Consider the following 22,690-nt stretch of genomic DNA (forward strand, 5'->3'; position numbering starts at 1 on the left):
GAAGAGCAGAGGAAGTACAGAGAGGAACGTGAGAGCAACAAGCAGTTGGTTTGTGGAGATTACTATGCCCATTTTATAAATAAGAAAACTGAGGCACAGAAAGATTATTTTCCAAAGACAAACATTAGCAAGTACAATAACTTGTTATCTGGTTAAATCCACACCCTTAACCACTTTATAATATCTTCTGTGGAGGGAAAAAAAAGACTTCACACACTTGAAAATCCTATATCACACACCCATCACCCAAGTAGGCCTGGTTGATTATGAAAATGTTCAATGGTGGGAGTCTGCCCATCTTAAATTTGCCCATTTGGGGGTCCTGAATATTTATTTAATGTGTGCTTATAATTCCAGGTGATTCAGCTTGACTACATATTCATGCCTTGAGTCATAAAAATATGAAAAGGACCGGGCGCAGTGGCTCACGCCTTTAATCCCAGCACTTTGGGAGGCCGAGGCGGGTGGATCACAAGGTCAATTGATCGAGACCATCCTGGTCAACAAGGTGAAACCCCGTCTCTACTAAAAATACAAAAATTAGCTGGGCATGGTGGCACACGCCTGTAGTCCCAGCTACTCGGGAGGCTGAAGCAGAAGAATTGCTTGAACCCGGGAGGTGGAGGTTGCGGTGAGCCAAGATAGCGCCATTGCACTCCAGCCTGGGTAGCAAGAGCAAAACTCCGTCTCAAAAAAAAAAAAAAAATATGAAAAGGGCATTGTCCTGACTAGTGACACAGACCTGGACGTAGAAGGGGATTGGACTGATGAGGAACCTCATTTTTCTCCTATTTGCTTTGATTCCATTTGGTTAGAGTGTCACAAAGAGGTGAGGGGGAAAGTAGGCAAAAATTCCCAGTTCCTATTTTCTCCCTTAATGTCTGACCATCTGCTGCTGCTAAAGTTGTTAGAGAAATCTATCAGAGGAAAGCTAAATGTCTACCTGAAAACTTCATCTACTCTCTGAACTGGGGGAAGAAGACCATTTAGCTGAGGGACACCTTGGCAAAAGTTGAAGAGAGTTGTTTCATCTGACAGTCAGGGCAGACCCTTCCTAGAGATAGTCATGTCTTCAGAGAGCTTATTTGAAAATCAAGAAACATTGCAATATAAGGATTTTCAGTTTCTAGCAATAAGAGAACATTTTGGTGAGCTTATTTTCCTTGTTTCCTTTTTAATGTATGCTTTATGTGAGGGAACTTCTGTTATTTGTAAGACTAGTCCTGCTTACGTCAGCAGACAAATCCATGGAAACGTGTGGATGCTTATCTTCCTTCCCAAAGGGCCCGAAGTACTTCCCTGGTTAAGGACCCCTGAAGGGGGATGCTTTTCTCCTACTGAATCCTCAAAGCCAGCCAGGGAAAGTGGTGGAATCGGTTCCTTGCAGGACAGCATATTCTTAATCCCAGGGAGAAAGCAACTTGTTGGAAACTGAAACCCACAGAGTATAATCCCTTCTGTCCCCCTCAAAAGATTTTTCCAGAGCTAATGAAATTTAAGGCCAGGTAGTGTAGCCTATGCCTGTAATTCCAGCATTGTGGGAGGCTGAGGCAGGAGAATCCCTTGAGACCAGGAGTTCAAGACCAGCCTGGACAGCATAGCAAGACCTCCAAAAAAATACAAAAATTAGCCAGATGTGATAGCATGTGCTGTAGTCCCAGCTACTCAGGAGACTGAGGCAGGAGGATCACTTGAGCCCAGGAATTGGAGGCTGTAGTGAGCTATGATCACACCATTGCACTCCAGCCTGGGCGACAGAGTGAGATCCTGTCTCTGAAAAAAAAAAAAAAATTAATTTAAAATAGCTTTGCCATTGGCAGCAATAAACATTTAATGGCCAGAAGCCTTAATATCTACTTTTTCATTACTGATATGAGATGAAATACATTTGCATAACAAAGAGTATCTGTTATTTTTCCAGATGCCTGACTAAAGACAAGAGAGAGAAATTCTATATCCTGAGACCTCCCTGAGTTTCCTTTAAGTCTGGATCCAGGCTATGTGGGGCCTGATACAATCCTAGGAGCCCTCCTTAAGAAAAAGAATGCAGAATTAGGAACATCAACTTAGGTATAAAAATGTTTATTCATTTAGAATGAGAAAAGAGATCATAACACATTAGGAAATTGTTAAAAGCCAGGAGATGCCAAAAACTTACAAAATCTAGAATGTAATGCTTTTGTGTTAATCCTTTTCCTACATTTTTCACACTTTTCAATTATCCCTTCATACAATAATCCTGTGATATCTCCTATCGAGACTAGAAAGAAAATTCAGCATTTTCTTCAACATAGTTGACCAAATTTCCTTTTTTATTTTTCATAGTTCAGAAACATTTATTTTGGCTTTACAACTCATTATTTATAGTGAGATGCCCATTTTTAGGACTGTGGTCAAATATGGAAAAAACTTCTAAGTGTTTTCTCTATATGAGCTAAGACTCAAGGGCATTTCAGGCTTTCTCATGAGGCAGCTAATCTTAAAAATACACTTTGAAAGGACAGCAGCCACTGATCACTTGGTGTTGATGTCCTTGTTTCTTTATACTGGGTTACTTGGCCTATAGGACACCAGCAGTATCCCTAAATGCCACTACTTAACTAGATCATGAGGTGACTGAATGACGCAGATGCGTACCCACTGAACCCAACATCCTCAATTCAACTTCCTCTTAGGGATTCCCTAAAGAGTCCCATAGCTAGTATAAAGCCATATAATACAAGGGGATGATGGCAGAGGGGAAGCTGGCCTGAAAAAATACACCAGTCTTAACTGATTGCAGTGAAAGGATTTTTCTAGTTGGCCATGGTGGTGCTCACTTGTGGTCCCAGCTACTCATGAAGCTGAGGCAGGAGGATCACTTGAGTTAGGAGTTGGAGGGTGCAGTGAGCTATGATCACACCAATGCACTCTAGCCTGGGCACCAGAGTGAGACCCTGTCTCCAAAAAAAAAAAGGAAAAAGAGAAAAAGATCTTTTCAGGTCCTTGAATGGGGATTATGTAAAGGAGGAACACTGAAATTTATAACCTAAGCTTTCTTTGTTTTGTGATAAATCTGTCTCTGGTTTTATTACCATCATCATCGTTATTACTCCTGTAACATGGGGCCCTTCTGGGGATTCCAATGAGATAATAAATGCAGACGTGGAACATAACAGGCTGTCAACTGTATTTATCATCATCATCACTGTACTTGGCTGTCAACAAGAGGTAAGGAAGGAAAGGGTGTCGTGGCCAAGAGGCTTTCTGGATGAGATGACCCTCCTGCTGGGTCTCAGAGGCTCTCTTTCTACTTATAACACCTGTGAGTACTCAATTCTTTACAGGTAAGGGCATGCATGCAGTAACCAATTTTCAGGACACAGCAATCTAGACAGAGCAGAGGATATTCAATGGGTTCATATTTGCTGCCATTTTTTCAGTCTGGACTAAAGTAAGAGCAATTGATTATTCAAGTTATTTTAAAATTGATTTTATCATCTTATTGAAACTCTAGGAGTATCAGAGTTTAAAAAAAAAAAGAAGGAAAGAAAGAATGACAAAGAACCTCAAATCTCTGTTCATTCAGGATGGTTTAGTTTGGAAAGATGTTGGTAAAGTGATCTACCTGTATCAAATTATTCTATAGAGAAAAGCTTTTCAGGGAGACACACGGGCTGGATCTTTCCTCTCCAGAACCAGCTAAAAATAGTTCTCTTCTTTATCTCACGAGAATCTGACCCATCTCAGCCCATTGGATTGGTACCAAGAAGTGGTACTGATGCGGGAAAGCCATGCTTCTATCTTCCCATGGAAAATTACAGTTGGTGGAAGGGGTGGGGCAGAGAGTAGATTCCTGCAGGAGGTGGCACACAGGCTCCCAGGAAGGTAGGCACCCTGCCAACCACCTCCTTCAGCAAGCAGAGCTGCTCTGCCCCCACCCGGACCCCGCCAAGCACAGCCACAGAGGCAATTCCTGCCTTGGCGTGGATGGAATACTGTGCCATGCGCCCTGTGCAGGGAGGTGGTGGCAAGTCTCCTGAGTCCCCATGTCAACAAATCCACCCATCTCCCCAGGCCTAAAACTACTCCTGCAGTCAGTCCCTCGAGTTAAGGATGGAAAGGTCCTCATACCATTAAGATACCAACGTGTAAAGCCCTCCTCCAGCCAGGCACTAGCACGGGAGCTGAGAGTGAACTCTCCAGAGGCCCAGCTGGACAGCACGGCTATGAAAGGAAGGGCCGCTCCAGCACCATGTTCAGGGCTCCCCACAGCAATTTGCAGGTCTAGGATGCCACTGTGATTCTCCGGACCTCTCCTTACTGGAGCTACCACAGCCACCACCAACCTCACACACTTTCCTTCCACTCCATTGTCCAAATCTCACCTCTCTGCCCATCTACAGCTCCCACAGAGCCTTTCCAGACCCCACCTGTAATGGTCACTCTTTCCTCTAACCTTTCATAGCTTTTCATTTATTTTAATAAGTGAATGACTTTTTACACTAACTCAGTTAGGCATGTCTTTATTTCCACTCTACTGGTTGCTGTGTTTCTACCACGCTTATAAGTGCTTGCTGAATAAATGAACAGATGACAGTCTGGAATCAGAGAAGGTGGTCCAGGCATAGATTTGTGGTGAGTGTGCCTGAGGAGGCCCAGGAAGGTTGCTGGGGAGCTTGGAGGGTGCCTCGGGATGCTGTGTGTTCTGGGGGTAGCAAAGGCCTTAGCAGGGAGAAGGAGGGGTTTCAAGCAAATCCTGACATCTGATAATGCCTGAGGGTCCCTGATGGGCAGTCAGGACCTTTTGGGTTGCAAGAGACAAGAGCTAGTTCAAATCAGCCTCAGCAAGAAGGGTATTCTCGGCTTTCTTGAATGGGAAGGATATTGAAATGGCTCACAGAATGAAAGGAAGAATTCCAGGAACCAAACCCAGGGTAGGAAGTGAAACCCACTAAGGACCTTCCTCTCGTCTCTTCCCTCTCCCTTTTTCCTTCTTCTCTGTCCCCTGTCCCGTCCCTTCTCCTTTCTCCCTTCTCCCCTCATTTCTCTCCCTCTCTTCCTTCTCTTTCTCTCTTTCCATCTCATTTTCACTGTGTCTCTATTTTAATAGCACTCTCTTTTACATCAGAAAAGTTCTCTCCACATGCCAGAGAAAATAGCTCCTAGCAACTCCAGATATAAACCCTTAATGATTTAAAACTAAGAAAAATTAGCTTTCCACATCCAATCAGAAGATTCCATGGGAGGCCCCCAACTGGCCTGGATTCTGTGCGTCCACCCCTTGGACGAGTCACTGTGTCCAGGGATGTGACACCATTCTTGGCCCAACTGTATGAAGAAGGAGGCCAGGCACCATGATTGACAGCCCCACTAGGGCCACATGGAGGAGTAAAACAAGAAAGTAAGAGGCTCGCTACACTAGCAGACAAGGTCTCTGGGACAGGGCTCTTGGAAGGGATGATGGGGTGGACTTAGAAATAACTTCAGGCAGGGATGCTGGTATCAAGACGAAGGATGTTTTTCCAGGCAGCAAAAGAGAGGCCCTCTGACACTCTGGGCTTTTGTCTCTTAGGGACATCCTGTTTAAAAAGATCTCAACCCAGCAGCTTCTTTGAACCCTACCTCTAGCCTGAGGGTTGAACCTCAAACAGCAACTCCAATTGTTTGGGGGGGGGTGCATTGTTTGTTTGTTTGTTTTTTTTTTTTTTTTTTTATTTTTATTGTTGTTTTTTGTTTTTTGAGACAGAATTTCACTCTGTCACCCAGGCTGGAGTGCAGTGGCACAAACATGGTTCACTGTAGCCTTGACCTCCTGGAATCAAGCAATCCTCCTGCCTCAGCCTCCCACATGGCTGGGACCACAGGCATGCACCACCATGCCTGGTTAATTTTTTAAGAATGTTTTGTACAGATGGAGTCTCACTTTGTTGCCCAGGCTGGTCTCAAACTCCTGGGCTCAAGCAATTCTCCCACCTTGGCCTCCCAAAACGCTGGGATTACAGATGTGAGCCACCATGCCCAGCCTGTAACTAACTCTGCTTCTTGTGACAATCAGCCTTGTGTCAATGGGCCTCTGAACCTTGCTGTGACGCATGGGAACCTCCAACCTTTCTCACCTAGCAAGCCTCACTGGATTAGGAATTAAGCACCCGATTTTGAGCTTTGGCTCCATTTCTTATTTATAAACTGAATGTGTGGATAATATCTGTACGGCCTTCTCTTAGAAGCTGTGAAAATCACACAATGGAATGTGTGAAAGGGCACAATGCAAACGGTAAAGTACCACGCAAATTTAAGAACTTGCTATGTAAAAGTTGTTCACCTCACCTCACACTTGAGGCTCCATATCACTCTCACTAAACTTTCTTGAGGGCCGGGTGCAGTGGTTCACGCCTATAATCCCAGCACTTTGGGAGGCGAAGGCAGGTAGATCACGAGATCAGGAGTTCAAGACCAGCCTGGCCAAGATGGTGAAACCCTGTCTCTACTAAAAATACAATAGCCAGGCACGGTGACAGGCACCTGTAATCCCAGCTACTCGGGAGGCTGAAGCAGGAGAATCGCTTGAACCTGGGGTGGCAGAGGTTGCAGTGAGCCGAGATTGTGCCATGGCACTCCAGCCTGGGCACGGAGTGAGACTCTCTCTCAACAACAACAACAAAAACTTTCTTTCATTTGCCTCTTGTGCCTGAATAAAAATAAAATTGAGCCCTTCCGCCACGGCCACCATTGGAGAGTTGCAGCCATCACTCTTTGCTACGCTGTGGCTGTGGGCCTCAACAAGGGCCACAAGATAACCAAGAACGTGAGCTAGCACAGGCACAGCCGTGGGCACGTTCGTGTAGGACGTGATCGGGGAGGTGTGTGGCTTCGCCCTGTACGAGCAGCATGCCATGGAGTTACTGAAGGTCTCCAAGGACAAACAGGCCCTCAAATTCATCAAGAAAAGGGTGGGGACACACATCCGTTACAAGAGGAAGAGGGAGGAACTGAGCAACGTCCTGGCCGCCATGAGGAAAGCCGTTGCAAGAAAGACTGAGCCGCACCGTTCCTGCCCTCCACCTGAAATAAACAGCTTGACCCCCAAAAAATAAATAAAATAAAATAATGCTTTCTAATTATTTTTAAATTAATTATGGTCCTTTATAAAAGTGATACACACACATAGTTCTCAAAGGCACTTAGCTTGACAAATACATGATTAAAACAGTAGTCTTCTGGTCACCTATAGAAATCCTAGATATTTAGCAAGGTGTGCTGTTTCACACCCATAGTCCCAGCTACTCTGGGATGCTGAGGCAAGAGGATGGCTTGAGCCCGGACTTTGGAAGCTGCAGTGAGGTATGTATGATAGTGCCACTGCACACCAGCCTGGCAGCAGACAAGATCCTGTCTCAAAAACAAACAGAAAACCAAAAAACAGATACATTCATCTTGTATCACAGTGATGCATCTTAAAATAGCATTCATGCTCACCACTACTTCAAAATTATAGTCATTCTGCCCCTGTTATTTAATGTGCTCATTAAAAAGCACATATATTACTATATCCCTATTTTGTTTTCTGATGTTTTGACAACTATATTTCAATGTGATTGGTTTCCTTTGTACTCCTATGAGTTTTATGTACTTTAAAATATTATTCTGTCTCCATTCCTCTCTTCCTCCTCCCCCCCCCCAATTTTCTACAAACCTTAAACTGCTCTAAAAATAAAGTCTATTAATAAAATAATTTTTTGAAACAACATTATTCTGAGAAGGAATCCACAGACCTCATCTGATTGTGGGTCTATAGCATAAACAATACTTTGAATCCTTGTTTTAGTTGAACGTCAGGTGCTGGACCTCCTGGTTTGATACTCTCATTGTGAAATCATATTCTGTATTTTGGTAATTTTCTTCCACTTTCTGCCTAATTTCCTGAGTTTGAACTTCCAACCCCATTCATGACTATTGTATTGCTGTTGCATTCCCTTTGATAACATCCTGGTCTTATTCCATAGCTGTTCTGTCTTCTCATCTCACTTAGGCCATCAAGTCTGGGGTGTGATTTACTTCTGCTGATTTTACACTGCTTGCTTGTGGAAAAGGCACTACAAAGTGATTGAGTGTTCTGTATCTAAGTGGGGGGCTTGCTGGCTGGTGGCTTCCCTGTGGGGCGATTGATCCATCACTAGGCATTTCATTGCAGGACCTCCACATGGCAGAATCTGTGGCTCTTTCCTCTTGGGGAAGTCCATGCCTTCAGGGAGAAATCTCCTAATTCCCTTCTTGGAGGGAGTGGGGATGTACTAGTCAGCATCCTGGGAATCACACAGCAGGAGAGGTCTGGACCTTATCCCTTGTTTTTCATTCAGCTAAGTGCTGTTCACAACTGTTTCCTGGCTATTCCCTCAACCTGAATTCTCTCTTGTTCAATTATCCAGGGATTAAATCTCCTGTTTCCCGCCGGAGCAAGGGAAAAACAGCTGGCGGTTGTTTGGACTGGGGAAAGGCATCCCCTGAGATAGATCTTTGACCCATCCTCCAGTGTTCCACCCAACCCACTCCCAGCTTTGAGCATTGGTTGGTGCCTTCAATTCCTTAGCCCCTCCGAGGTTCTTGGATGCGAGCTGGCTTGCTGCTTCTCAGCTTTCCCCTCTGCCAAGACAGTACTCAGCTTTCCACTTTTCATGTTCCAGAGTTTTGCTGATCTTTCTTGTCTGATATCTTTTTCTGTCCATTTTTCTTTGTTACTTAAGTTTATACCTTTTCTTTGTCATCATGTTAGTGCGGTTTGGGGAAGGAGCTGAGACTACAGGGCATACTCGGCCTGTCATGTTTAGTGCATGTCTTTTAGCTTTCAGTTTCTCACTTTAGCCCAAAGAAAAATACAAGGCACCATCAGTCTTTTATTGATATTTGTGGGGACTTTTATATCCAGCTTGATGTCGGGGCAACCTGATTTGACAGCAAGGCAGCAGCGCTCTTGAATCTTGGTTGCCAGCCACGGGACCCAAAGTGTCAGCACCCATCCCTAACAATAATTTAACTGAAACTACAGGAACTGAATTACAATATGATAAAACAAGGAGAAGTATCCAATATCCAACATAGCCACTTTCAGATGGAGTTGGGAATGTCCACTCCTCCAGGCAGATGACCACGCTAAGGAAACAGAGGTATGAATCCCCTTCCCTGCCCCAGCCTTATAACACATCTGACATTCCACTTAATATCCTCCTCATGATTAGTCCCAAAAATACTGCCCTATACTTCAATATGACAGAAAGATTTCCTGCCTTCTTTTTATGCATAGGCTCTGTGGTTGTTATTTTGTTGACAATGTATCCTTTTGGGGTGTTTGTATGTCTTCTGAGTGGCTATCTAAACTGTCTGTATTCAAGCACAAACTCCTGCAGTGTGGCCCAGCACAGCATGCCTTCTACAGCACTAGTGGAAAACAGAAATGGGCAGAAATGGTGTTTTGATGAGGAGATCCAATTAAGTTAAGAAAGACAGAAAGCTGACAGACTTCATTAAAAAAAAAAATGTACATATACAAGCATCTGAAGTAATGTGAGTCTCAGGTAAATGTATATGTTTCCTGAAAGTCAGAGAAAAACTTGTGTTTCTGTAGCACTTTTCTTCCCAGGCCATCAAAGCTCTTTTTTTTTTTTTTTCCCCTTAATTTCACAATTTCACAAAAGAAGACAAAGGCATAAGACATGAATACTGTGGCCCTGTGCAGCAAGCCCATGGCAGCTGAGCTGTTATTTAAAGACATGAAAACATGGCCGGGTGCGGTGGCTCAAGCCTGTAATCCCAGCACTTTGGGAGACCGAGGCGGGTGGATCACGAGGTCAAGAGATCGAGACCATCTTGGTCAACATGGTGAAACCCCGTCTCTACTAAAAATACAAAAAATTAGCTGGGCATGGTGGCGTGTGCCTGTAATCCCAGCTACTCAGGAGGCTGAGGCAGGAGAATTGCCTGAATCCAGGAGGCGGAGGTTGCGGTGAGCCGAGATCGCGCCATTGCACTCCAGCCTGGGTAACAAGAGTGAAACTCCGTCTCAAAAATAAATAAACAAATAAATAAATAAATAAAATAAAGACATGAAAACACAGATCCCTGGATAAACTGCAGCTAAGTACACTTCAAACGCTGGGTCTAGGAGTGGGGGAGGATTTCTTCCAAAGCCCCATGGCAAGCAGACCCCACCAGTGGGTTGCTGAGTAGCTTCAAATGACTGGCCCCAACACGTGCTCCTACAATCCCTCTCAGTTCCCACCCAGTGTTGGGGTTTAAGAGATAAAAGATGGACTGAATGAAGTAAGGTGAGAGAGACTGAGCCTAGACACAGTTCCTGTGAAGAGAGAAGAAAACAATATATCTAATTTGCCAGGGCTCTCATTGGATAGGATCTCTTTAAATAGGCATTATTATATTTTCTGGGATCTGATGAAAAATCAGATGTGAGGTTTGGGTTCAAGAGCACTTTTATAAATAATAGCCCAAGGTCTAAGATTGAAAAATGAAAATGTCCTGGCTATAGCTCCCTACTCTTCTGATGAGAAAGTCCAGCACTGGCCAAATCTAATCTGAGCCACAGGCCTCCCACTACACTATGGGAGCAAAATTCAGCAGAACTGGCCATACTGCCATGGAGAATGGCCAAGTTAATTACTTGGCCACACGCTGGTGTGTTGGGACCATTCTGAGAATGCTTTGCCTTAAAACAGAGAGGCCCAAGTATTAAAAATCACAGATCAGTGAGCATCATGGACAGAGCAGTGATCAGAGATGAAAATTCTTATGGGGGCAATACTTTTGGGATGTGTGCCCCCTCCGAATCTCATGTTGAAATGTGATCCCCAATCTTGGAGGTGTGGCCTAATGGGAGGTGTTTAGGTCATGAGGGTGGATCCCTCATGAATGGCTTACTGCCCTTCCCTGTGGTAATGAGTGAGTTCTCACTCTATTAGTTGACACAAGAGCTAGTTGTTTAAAAGAGCCTGGCATCTCTCTTGCTCCCTCTCTTGTCATGTGATGGCACCTGCTCCCCGTTTCCCTTTCATCATGATTGAAAGCTTCCTGAGGCCCTCGCCAGCAGCAGACACCAGCACAATGCTTCTTGTACAGACCGCAGATTCGTGAGCTAAATAAACAGGTATTCTTCCTTTATAGTAATGCACAATGGACCAATTCAGAGGGCAAAGTGTCTTACTTGAGAGATAAATTATAGGCTAAATTATTACAAAATTCTTTCCCTCCAAGAAATTCACTCTAAATACAAATTACACAAATACTTGGTTACTACTCATTGATGTGAATCAAAAGAAGAGGAAGGAGAAAAAAAAATGGGTATTATATTTCTCTTTCCTATATGTAGGTTTATCAAATTTCTACCCAAAATGTAGGAAGAAGTTCCCACAGGACCAGAGCTGCCATGTAAAGATGTGTACCTTGTGCAATGGACAGCTCCAGAGCATCCTCACATCTCAGGCTGTGGCCATATGTGAAACGTCCCAGGGCTTTCCCATTTCCAGATGCTATGGTCACAAAGAACCAGTTAAAGCTTTCACAGTGAACAACCAGGCAACACACTCACAACAGCCTGAGGCTCCACCCTCTGGGTCTCCGATTAACCATCATTCTAGACCAAGTTATTTTTGCCAGAAGTAGGGACTAAGTACTGTGGATACTGCAGAGTCTCTCCTAGCAGGCCTGTTTCTACTTTTCCTCAAGGACTGCAGCTTTCCCCATATCCTTCTCTGGGGACAACCTGGTCAGAATCTGTATGCTTCCTTCCTCATCTAATTAGGATACATTCTTTTTTTTTGAGACAGAGTCTCGCTCTGTCACCCAGGTTGGAGTGTAGTGGCATGATCTCAGCTCACTGCAACCTCCGCTTGTCAGGTTCAAGCTGTCCTCCCACCTCAGCCTCCTAAGAAGCTGGGATTACAGGAACGTGCCACCACGCCAGGCTAATTTTTTTTTTTTTTTGTATTTTTGTAAAGATGGGATTTCACTATATTGCCCAGCCTTGTCTCAAGCTCCAGAGCTCAAGTGATCTGCCTGCCTTGGCCTCCCAAAGTGCTAGGATTACAGGTGTGAGCCACCGCATCTAGCCTACGATATATTCTAACCACCCCCGCCCCACCGCCGCAACTGGAAGAGCACGGCTTTCTCTTCTAAGTGCAACACAGCTCTCTGACTTCTCCGAGCTGGTTCCCTCCCTGGTACCACTTACACGAATGTGCAGCTGACCATACTTGGGCTCTGAAGACACTGAAGAAGAACCTGGACTCTCCTCAGAGTTCCTCCCTACCCATCCCATTGTTTGAGGTTTGCCACTATTTCTGGCTGCATAGTTTAATACATGGACTAATCTTGTTCCTCCTGGTATCTGTACAAACCTTGTCACCAAAACCATAGGGAACTTGTCCTCAAAGAAGTACACCCTGTTCTTCACACAATAACAGACCATCCGCACGGCTTCCCAAACCTCTCCCTGGAGCACGGAGGGGCTTTATGAACACGGAATGCTTACAGCCCCAGTAGGCTTCATACATACATGATATAATGACCATGAAAATACACATTTACAATGACAGTGCATTATACAGAAGTGCCAAGCCTTAAAGGCACTAAAATGGGATCTTCTGATCAAAGCCTTTCAGATTCCAACATCTCCTTTTTTTGGCTGTAATCATTCTCCCACCATGCTACCTGTGGTATTCCATTTTCTTGCCCCCATCTTTGTTTTTGTGAAGATAAAAGCAGTTTGAAATGAGTACTTGAAGTTTCCTACATATTTGGATCACTCTGCTGGAAGTTGAAATCTCCTCTTTTTTCCCTCCCTATGTATAAATATATATTTGTCTTTTATGATCAAAGATAATGGTGATACTTCACCAAAAGACAAGTGAGAATGAAAGTAATAATCTATTCACGATCACAGCAAGTCTTTGTACTATTTTGGTCAGGTCAGTCTTAACTAATCTCTGAATACCTCTCTCAGGTAGCTAAAAGTGCCCAAATCTGCCCAGCCCTGGTCCCGGAAATTTGAGACTAGCCTGACCAACATGGAAAAACCCTATCTCTACTAAAAATACAACATTAGCTGTGTGTGGTGGTGCATGCCTGTAATCCCAGCTACTCTGGAGGCGAGGCAGGAGAATCGCTTAAACCCAGGAGGCAGAGGCTGCAGTGAGCTGAGATCATGCCACTGCACTGCAGCCTGGCCAACAAGAGGGAAACTTCATCTCAAATAAATAAATAAAAATAAACGGTTCATTTATTTAAGCATTTTCTGTGTACAAGCTCTGCTCTATATATTCATTTAATCCTCCTGAAATTCCTCTGAAGTAGGTATGACTAATATCCCCATTTTACAGGTGGAGAAACTAAACCACAAGAGATTTGAGTCACTTGCCTCAGGTTCCACAGCTGGTAAGGATCTGGACCTAAACAGTCTGGCTCCAGAGCACACAGGCAGAGCTCCAACACTCTGCTATACCATAAGACCATATGAATAGCTACAGCTCAGCTAAACTGGAGGAAAGCAATGAACAGCTCTTCACAGTTTATCCACAGATATCTCTTTAAAGATATAGGGTGTGTTCTTCCATTTGGGCTGCTATAATAAAATACAGACTGGGTAGTTTAAAACATGACAGAATTTTTTTTTAACCACAGTTCCAGTTCTGGAGGCTGGGAAGCCCAGGATCGAGGTGCTAGCAGATCTGATGTCTGTAAGAGCCCACTTCCTGGTTGATAGATTATCTCTTCTCACTTTCTCCTCACTTGGCAGAAGGGGCAAGGGAGCTCTCTCAGGCCTTTTTAATAAATGCACTAATTTCACTCATGAAGGCTCTACCTTCATATCTTCATTACCTCCCAAGGGTTCTACCTCCAAATACCATTACGCTGGGACTTGGGTTTGAACATAAAAATTTTGAAAGGTCACAGGCATTCAATCTATAGCATTCCACCCTTGACTCCCCAAAATTCATGTGCTTCTCACACACATTCTATCCCAGTAGCCCCAAAAGTTTTAATTTATTCCAGCATCAACTCAAAAGTCCAAAGTCCAACATCTTATCTTAATATCATCTAAATCATATATGAGACCCAAAGTATGATTCATCTGAAGGCAAATTCCCCTCCACCTATAAGATGTAAAACCAAAGAAGTTATTTGCTTCCAAAATACAATGGTGGGAAGAGATAGGATAGACAGTTCCATTGCAAAAGGGAGAAATAAGAAAGAAGATAGGAGTGACAGGTTCTGAGCAAGCCAAAACAGTGGAGCAAATTCCATTACATACTAATACTCAAGAATAATCCTGTTTGGCTTGATGTTCTGTTTTCCAGGCCCTCTAGGGTGGATGTCTCACCCTTGGGACCCATTGGGGTTGTGTTCCTGTCCCCAAAGATTTTCCATGCAAGGGTTGGACCCCCAAGTCTCTGGAAAGTGCTACCCCCAGGGTGGCTCTGTGCATGGACCCTACTGCCATAGTGGTTCTCTGCCTGGGCCTTGTGGCCCCCCAGGGCTGAAGTCCCAAGCCATAGGCTCTGCTTGGCACACTCGCACCACACTGGAGCCTGTCAGAGTCATATCTGGGGTGGCCAAGGAGCATGGCACCAGAGTAGGGGGAGTGAAGCCCATGATGTGAAGCAGTGCCAGGTAGGGTGTGCCAAGGTCTGTCAGGTACTGGTGGCTTCCCCTTTGAAACTGTTCTGCCCCTGGTGCCCTTACACTCTAGACCTATGATGGGAGGTGTGGGGAAGGGTGGCAGCTGATGATTTTTGCATTGCTTTTGGGTTCCTTCTACCATTGTCTTGAACAATAGCTCATGAATTCTGTTGAGATGACTAATCCATACGAAGAATGGCCAATCCATCCTTACCAGATGGTCACTTGGCCACACCCTTAGAGTTCTTACCTGACTACACTTTTTCATTTTAAACAATATGGATAGGCTGAGAATTTTCCAAATCTTCAAGTTCTGGTTTCCTTTTTATTAATTATTCCATTTTAAAATCAGTTTTTGCTTCTTGCCTTTTACTATAAGCAGCCAAAAGAAGCCAGGCCATGCTTTTGACACTTTGCTTAGAAATTTCTTCAGCCAAATATTCTATTTCATTGCTCACAAGTTCTACCTTCCACAAAACACTAGGACACAAAACAATTAAGCCAAGCTCTTTGCCACTTTATAACAAGATTGGTCTTCTTTCCATTATCCAATAACATGTTCCTCATTTCCATCTGAGATCTCATGAGAATGGTCCTTACTGCCTCTATTTCTACCAATATTATGCTCAGAATATTTCTACTGACATATTCCCCAAGAAGATTGAGATATTCCCTAAAGCTCTCCTTTTTCTTTTCTAAGTCTTCACCAGAATTTCCCTTAATCGTCTATTCATGGCAATGTAATCTTTTTGTAGCATACATCTTGAAACTCTTCCACCCTGTACCCTTTATCTAGTTCCAGATCCAATTCCACAATCTTAGGTGTTGGTTACATAAGCACCCCACTCCCAGTACCAATTTATATCACAGTATGTTTGGGCAACCATAACAAAATATCATAAACTGGGTGGCTTATAAACAACACAGATTTATTTTTTCACAGTTCTGGAGATTGCAAAATCCAAGTTCAAGGGGCCAGAAGATTTGGTGGCTTGTGAGGGCCCACTTCCTGGTTCATAGACAGCATCTTTTCACTGCATCCTTACATGATGGAAGGAAAAAGGGAGCTCTCTCAAGCCTATTTTCTACAGGCACTAACCTCATTCATGAGGACTCTGCTCTCATGACCTAATCACCTTCCAAAGGTCTGACCTCCAAATACCATCATATCAAACATTAGTACTTCACATAAATTCTGGAGGTACATAAACATTCAATCTATAGGATAGGGTCTCAAAAAAAAGTTCTGAACCTCACTGGGTTCCCCCCACCACCCGCTATGGTGACACTCTGCTGCTAGCCATGTTAGCACACCTTGGGATGACTTTCAAGTGAAATGTCCCTCTGAGATGTCCCAGTTTTCTCCGTCTAGTGCCCCCTCCACACCCTTCACTCCCACCTACTGATCTGTGAAACTTGGTGTGCTCATTTGATATAATGTTTCCAGGCAGCCCTTCAAGTTTTGACAGTCCACTGCCACTCTCTCCCTCACATTCTTAATCAGACCACACATCCCTATGCTAGTTGCCCTTTCCAAAGTTAACATTTCCAAATGGCAGGATAAGTTCAGAGTCATTTAAAAGAAAAATACATGTACTTGAAACATACCATGAAAATGCTGGGCTTTCTTTCTTTTTCTTTTTCTCTCTCCCTCTCTCTTTCTTTCTTCTTAAATCTCATCCTTATCCTCCCTGCAGACATAGTAAGCTCAAGCAGCCTCCTATATATCGTTTTTCCCAGGGAAGCCAATTTCAGTTCAGTTCCCACTGTTTCATAACACAGAGCTCAACTTACACACTTCCAAACAGAGGGATGGGTGCTCAGTTTTGTTTTCCTTTTCCCCCAAGAAAATGCCTCAATCTCAGTTTCAGGCTTAAACAGACTTAACAGCCATAAGCTTCATAAGCTCTGGCATGCCATAAATAGTCCTTTTCATCAGAAGCTGCAAAACACAATTCTACTGTAAAAACCAGAGCTACTCAGATAGCTAGCTGCCCACAGCACTGAGCATGGTGCCTTGCATTTAGTGGCATTTAATAAAGATTTGTTGATGGACCGATCCAGGTCTTCCATATCAGGTGTAGTCTGAGTTTCTTAGATATTTTTCAGGGAATTTAAAGTAAGTTGGGGTTTTGTTTGTTTGTTTTTGTTTTGTTTTGTTTTGTTTTTGAGACGGAGTCACGCTCTTGTCACCCAGGCTGGAGTACAGTGACACAATCTCAGCTCACTGCAACCTCTGCCTCCTGGGTTCAAGCAATTCTCCTGCTGCCTCAGCCTTTTGAGTAGCTGGGATTACAGGCACCTGCCACCACACCTGGATAATTTCTGTACTTTTAGTAGAGACGGGTTTTTGCCATGTTTGCCAGGCTGGTCTCGAACTCCTGACCTCAGGTGATCCACCCACCTCGGCCTCCCACAGTGCTGGGATTACAGGCATGAGCCACTTCGCCTGGCCTAAAGTAAGAGGTTTTTTTGTTTTTTTTTTAGATGGAGTCTCGCTCTGTCGCCAGGCTGGAGTACAGTGGCACAATCTCAGCTTACTGCAACCTCCGCCTCCTGGGTTCAAGCGACTCTCCTGCCTCAGCTTCCTGAGTAGCTGGGATTCCAGGCTCACTCCATCATGCACAGCTAACTTTTGTATTTTCAGTAGAGAGGGGGCTTCACCATGTTGGCGAGGATGGTCTCGATCTCTTGACCTCATGATATGCCTGCCTTGGCCTCCTAAAATGTTGGGATTACAGGCATGAGCCACCATACTCAGTCTAAAGTAAGATTTAAAACCAACTCATTATGCACCAACCTCTCAATTCTCATAATCCTTGAGCCTGGAATCTTAGAACCTATTTATAATGCATGAGTTTCAAAGCCCCTCTGGAAACCAGAGAGCAAAAGGAAAGGAAAGGCAATCTAGTAAAAGCCTCTACATTATCTGGACCATGGCACAGTGATAAGTGGTGTCCTCGTAGCTGCCTGGAGGAACTAAGAAAGCCTGAGGGGTGCTCTAGATTATAAGAAAAAAGCAAACTAGAAATTTCATTATGACAGTTGAAGGTTTTAGAGTAAAAAATCCTGACTTGACCATGTACCAGCCCTGTGGCCTTATGCAGGTTACTTAGCTTCTCTGAGCCTGCGGGGTATGGACCTAAACCAGTTTGTAGGACATCTGTCAGGACGGAAGGAGGAAGCATGTTAAGACCTTGAGACAGTGTGTAGCATGTAGAAAGCATGAATAGTGTTTAAGCAATTAGCTTAGCAATACAGTGAAGGAATGTGTACTGACTTTTAATTTTATGAAAATTGGGAGTTCATGCCAATTAATTGATTAATTCTGATTAATTGAATTGGTAACTCAGCTAACCAGAATATTCAATTAATCAGAACACTCTATACTCCCAACATGCCAAGTAGGTTGGGCTCACAGTACAGATGAAAGTATAGAAGAAGTAGAAACAAAGTAGGGATCTGTAATTAGTGGATTTAATCAGGATTATAAAACACCAGGAGTACTCAAATAAAATCATATGATAAATTTTTTAAAAGAAATTATTACTTTGGGAACAGGTATCCCGTAGGAGCTATTCCAAAATAGCGAGGGGGAGGAAAGGAAGCTGAATTGCTACACGCTTATTTTAGTCATCAGACTTTAGTAAGAAAAACGAAGGGGGAGGGGTAGACATATACAACTAAGAAAGTCATTAAGGCCTTGGAAACAGCTGTTCATAAAAACACAGGCAAGGGAATTTTTTAGAAAAATTATGTGTGGCAAATCAGCAGGTGGAGTGAAATGGATCCGTAGGCAGCAAAGAAACTTGTTAAAAAAAAAAAAAAAAAACTTGCTGAATCATGAAAGTAATAGTATTAACAGGAAATTCTGGATTAAGTCTTATAGGGAGCTTGGGACAGGGAGACCTTTTGGGCAGCTTGGTCGCTTCCCGGTAAAGAGGCACAGTGAGATGACAAAGGTAGCAGTGCAGGGAGTGTCCCTTGCTCGGCCCCCGTCAGTGGCTGGACATCATGTTAAGAAGATGGATTATGGTCAGAATTAGAATGACTAGGACTATAAAAAGAATCAAGGCCGGCCATGGTGGCTCATACCTCTAATCCTAGCACTTTGGGAGGTTGAGGCAGGCAGATCCCTTGAGGTTAGGAGTTCGAGAAGATCCTGGCCAACATGGCAAAACCCCATCTCTACTATAAATACAAAAATTAGCCAGGCATGGTGGCAGGCACCTATAATCCCAGCTACTCAGGAGGCCGAGGCAGGAGAATTGCTTGAACTTGAGAGGCAGAGGTTGCAGTGAACAGGGATCATGCCACTGCACTCCAGCCTGGGCAACAGAGTGAGACTCCATCTGAAAAAAAAAAGAAAAGAAAAGAAAAAGAATTAATTCTGCAAGTGTTCTTTATGCTCTTCCTATGTCCAAGGCAACTAGCCAAGTGGGAGATACAAAGATGATCAAGACTGGTTCTGGATCTCAGGAAACATTAGGACCATGAAGACAACAGCTATAAACACAGTAACCCAGGCAAACGTCCATCAGTGCCGGGACAGAATTTGCCCTGAGAGTATCAGGAAGGTTTCCTGTGGGAGGCAGCATTTGAGCTGACCTTGAAGGGATGGAAAAAAGAATAGGAGGCTGCGCATGGTGGTACACACCTGTAATCCCAGCACTTTGAGGGGTTGAGGCGGGTGAATCACTAGGTCAGGAGTTCAGAATCAGGCTGGACAACATGGTGAAACCCTGTCTCTGCTAAAAATCCAAAAAATTAGCCAGGCATGGTGGTGGGCACCTGCAATCCCAGCTATTTGGGAGGCTGAAGCAGGAGAATCTCTTGAACCTGGGAGGTGGAGGCTGCAGTGAGGCAAGATTGCGCCACTGCACTCCAGTCCGGGTGACAGAGTGAGACTCTGTCTGAGAGAAAGAGAGAAAAAGAAAGAAAGAAAGAAGAAAGAAAGAGAGAGAGAGAAAGAGAGAAAGAAAGAAAAAGAAAAGAAAGAAAGAACGAAAGAAAGAAAGAAAGAAAGAAAGAAAGAAAGAAAGAAAGAAAGAAAGAAAGAAAGAAAGAAAGAAAAGAAAGAAAGAAAGAAAGAAGGAAAGAAAGAAAGAAAGAAAGAAAAGAAAAGAAAGGAGGGAGGGAGGGAGGAAAGAGGAAGGAAGGGAGGAAGGAAGGAAGGAAGGAAGGAAGGAAGGAAGGAAGGAAGGAAGGGGAAAAGTGTTTCAGGCAGGAAAATGGCATTCATCCATCCAAGAATCCATACAATTAACAAATAGTTACTGGGCATTTACTTTCTGTCAGACACTGTGCTAGTAGCTGACAATAGAATTTCCAGTAAAAAGAGACAAAGTCCCTGACCTAGGGGAGCTCCTGGGAGGCAGATGTTAACCAAAGCATCAAACCTTCACATGTAACTTGCATGTAGCCGATGCCATGAGGGGCGCTCTGAGGTTCTATCCAAGGCCGTAACAGGGACATCTAGCCCAACAGAAAATTCAAAGTGGGCCCTTGCTGAGGATGGCAGAACAAGATCCAAAACATTCACGCAGAAAGAGGAGACAGCAGCTTTCTCCACTTGGGGAGCGACATGCTTCAAGGCGAGAAAGAAGCATGAGAGGAAGGGTCTGAAACAGGCCCAGAGGCTGGCGTGTGGCAAGTGGGAAATGGTGCATGAGAAACAGGACCACAGGGGCAGGTGGGGTCTTGAGGGTCTTGGTGAGAAGTCACCATCATTTATTCTAAGAACAATGGATAGTACTGGAAATATTTTTATTGGTGTCATTGTATGGAAAGGAGATAGGAGGTGGCAAGGTGAGAGTTTTATCTTGGAAAGATGGTCTACCTGAAGTGTGGAGACTAGATGAAGGCCAGAGTGGATGAACCCATCTGGCAAGAGATAGGGTGGTGGTCTGGACTGGGAGGGCAGCAGTGGAGTGGGGAAACATGATACCAAGATATCTGGGGTAGGTCACCAGAGTAGAAGGTAGATTTGGGGACTTTGGTAAGGAAAGGGAAGAGTTAAGGATACTCCTGGCATTGAGGACCACACAGATAGTAGTGCCAATCCCTGGGTAAGGAAAGGAGCTATTATGGTAGAGAGAGATGCACTATGCGGAGTCAGATGAGTGAAAATCTGGCTAATATTTTGTCTCCCCCTGTAGACTACAAGTTCCTTGAGGGCAGAGACAGGGACCCTGTTTCTTTTGGCTCAAATTGTGACCTCGGCAAGTAATTCAGTGTCTGACAAATAGCAAGTGCTCAGTAACTGCTTGTTAAGTGACTAGATGTTGGATGAATGATTCTGGTTTTGGACATGTAGAGTTTGAGGTGTTTTAAGACATCCAAGAGGAGATGCGAAGTAAAAAGCTAGATATATGAGATGCAGCTCAGGGGAGGAGTCAGGATGGGAGGTACAGATGCGTGATGGGCCAAGGGGAACAGAAAGAGGGAGAATCTCAACAGGCTCTGGAATCAGCCTTGAGGAATTCCAGCATGTCAGGTCCAGGAGTGGAGCGAAAGAGAACAAAGAAGAGAAAGGGAAAGAGCAGCCCAAGTCAGAGGGAGTGTTTCAAGACGGAGAGAGTGATCAACGGTGTCAATTGCAAGTAAGATGAGAACTGAAGAATGTCCTTTGGGCTTAGCAACACTGAGGTCATCAGTGACCTTTGTGGGAGCTGTTTTTGTGGAACGATGGGGTGGAAGCCAGATCGGAGGCGGTGAGGAGTGGGAGGTGATGAAACGCTGACAGGGAGTAGACGCAAGTCTTAGGAGAAGGAGAGAGGTGGGGCAGATGTTGAGCAAAGGCAGGAGTGTGCCGGGCACATTTGAGCAGTAAGAACAGGCTAGCATGTCTAGAACAGAGAAGTTCTCATGCATTTTTTTCCTGCCCCAATATCCCCTGATGAACAGACACTCCAGGTCATTAATGGAGGTCAGAGTATGAGGAGGAGGAGTTGATTGTGTTGGAGTGATAAGCTTGATTTGTGGAGATGTTCATTTTGCAGGGGGTTTGTGGAGCAGGCAAGGGTAGAGAGATGTCTGCAGGGTAGCTGGAAATGCAGGTCTGAGGTGGCATCTGCAAACTACAGCCACAAGCCAAATACAGCCTGCCGCCTGTTTTTGCATGGCCAGCCCACCAGCTAAGAATGTCTTCTACATTTTTAAATGGTTAAAAAAATTGAAAGAAGAATAATACTTGGTGACATGAAAATTGTATATCAAATTTGAATTTTGGTGTCCATAAATAAAGTTTTATTGGAACACAGCCACATTCATTCATTTCCATATTGTGCATGGCTCCTTTTGCACTACTACAACAGTTAAGAGTTGGGACAGAGACCATTGGCCTGCACAGCCTAAAATATTTACCATCTGGCTCTGCACAGTAAAAGTTTGCCAATCCTTGGTCCAGGGCACAGAAGAGCAACCAGAACAACTTCCTGTCAGTCCACATTTCAGAAAAGAGTTAAGTTCAAAGAATCAGACCACGCTGCACATTAAGGAACACAGGTGGCTGGCCATTTGTGGGGTGTGAAGGGGGTGGCAATGACTTGGTCTTTCTGGGTCTGTGATGGACATCTGCTGTTCCCAACATGTCCCCCTCTTGCTGATGTGATGAGCAGCCCCATCCCCCCAAGGCTAGGAATAACGGGTACATCTTCAAGGAAACAGTTCCCTTCCTTAAGTGATTTATCTGCTGTCTTAAACAAAACCTCTTTCCTTTCTCTTTATGGCACTTGTCACCATGGCAATTAAATAATTATTTGTAGAATTCTTGGGTTAATGCCTGTCTCGCCCACTGGACTGAGAAGCACTATGGTAATGACTTAAGACAGCAGGCTCTAAAAACGGGCTGCTTGGTTCCATCTGGCTCTGGTTACACTGGCTGGGTAACCATGGATTACTTACCCTCTCCTGGTCTGTTTCCTCATCAGTAAAATGTAGATAGTGAGAGTCTGTACCTTTTGGGGTTTTGAGGATTAAATGAGATAATAGAGGCAAAGTGCTAAGGGCGGTACCTGCAATAGAT

At 44.2% G+C, this 22,690-nt stretch overlaps 1 pseudogene; it reads left to right on the forward strand.

The window, feature by feature from the left end:
* The first annotated feature begins 6,622 nt into the window (after positions 1-6,622).
* Positions 6,623-7,191, forward strand: LOC116555820 (annotated as a pseudogene).
* Positions 7,192-22,690: the final 15,499 nt, after the last annotated feature.

Source organism: Sapajus apella, unplaced genomic scaffold (genome assembly GCF_009761245.1).
Source record: "Sapajus apella isolate SASKATOON/1434 unplaced genomic scaffold, GSC_monkey_1.0 scaffold15, whole genome shotgun sequence".
Lineage (NCBI taxonomy): Eukaryota > Metazoa > Chordata > Mammalia > Primates > Cebidae > Sapajus > Sapajus apella.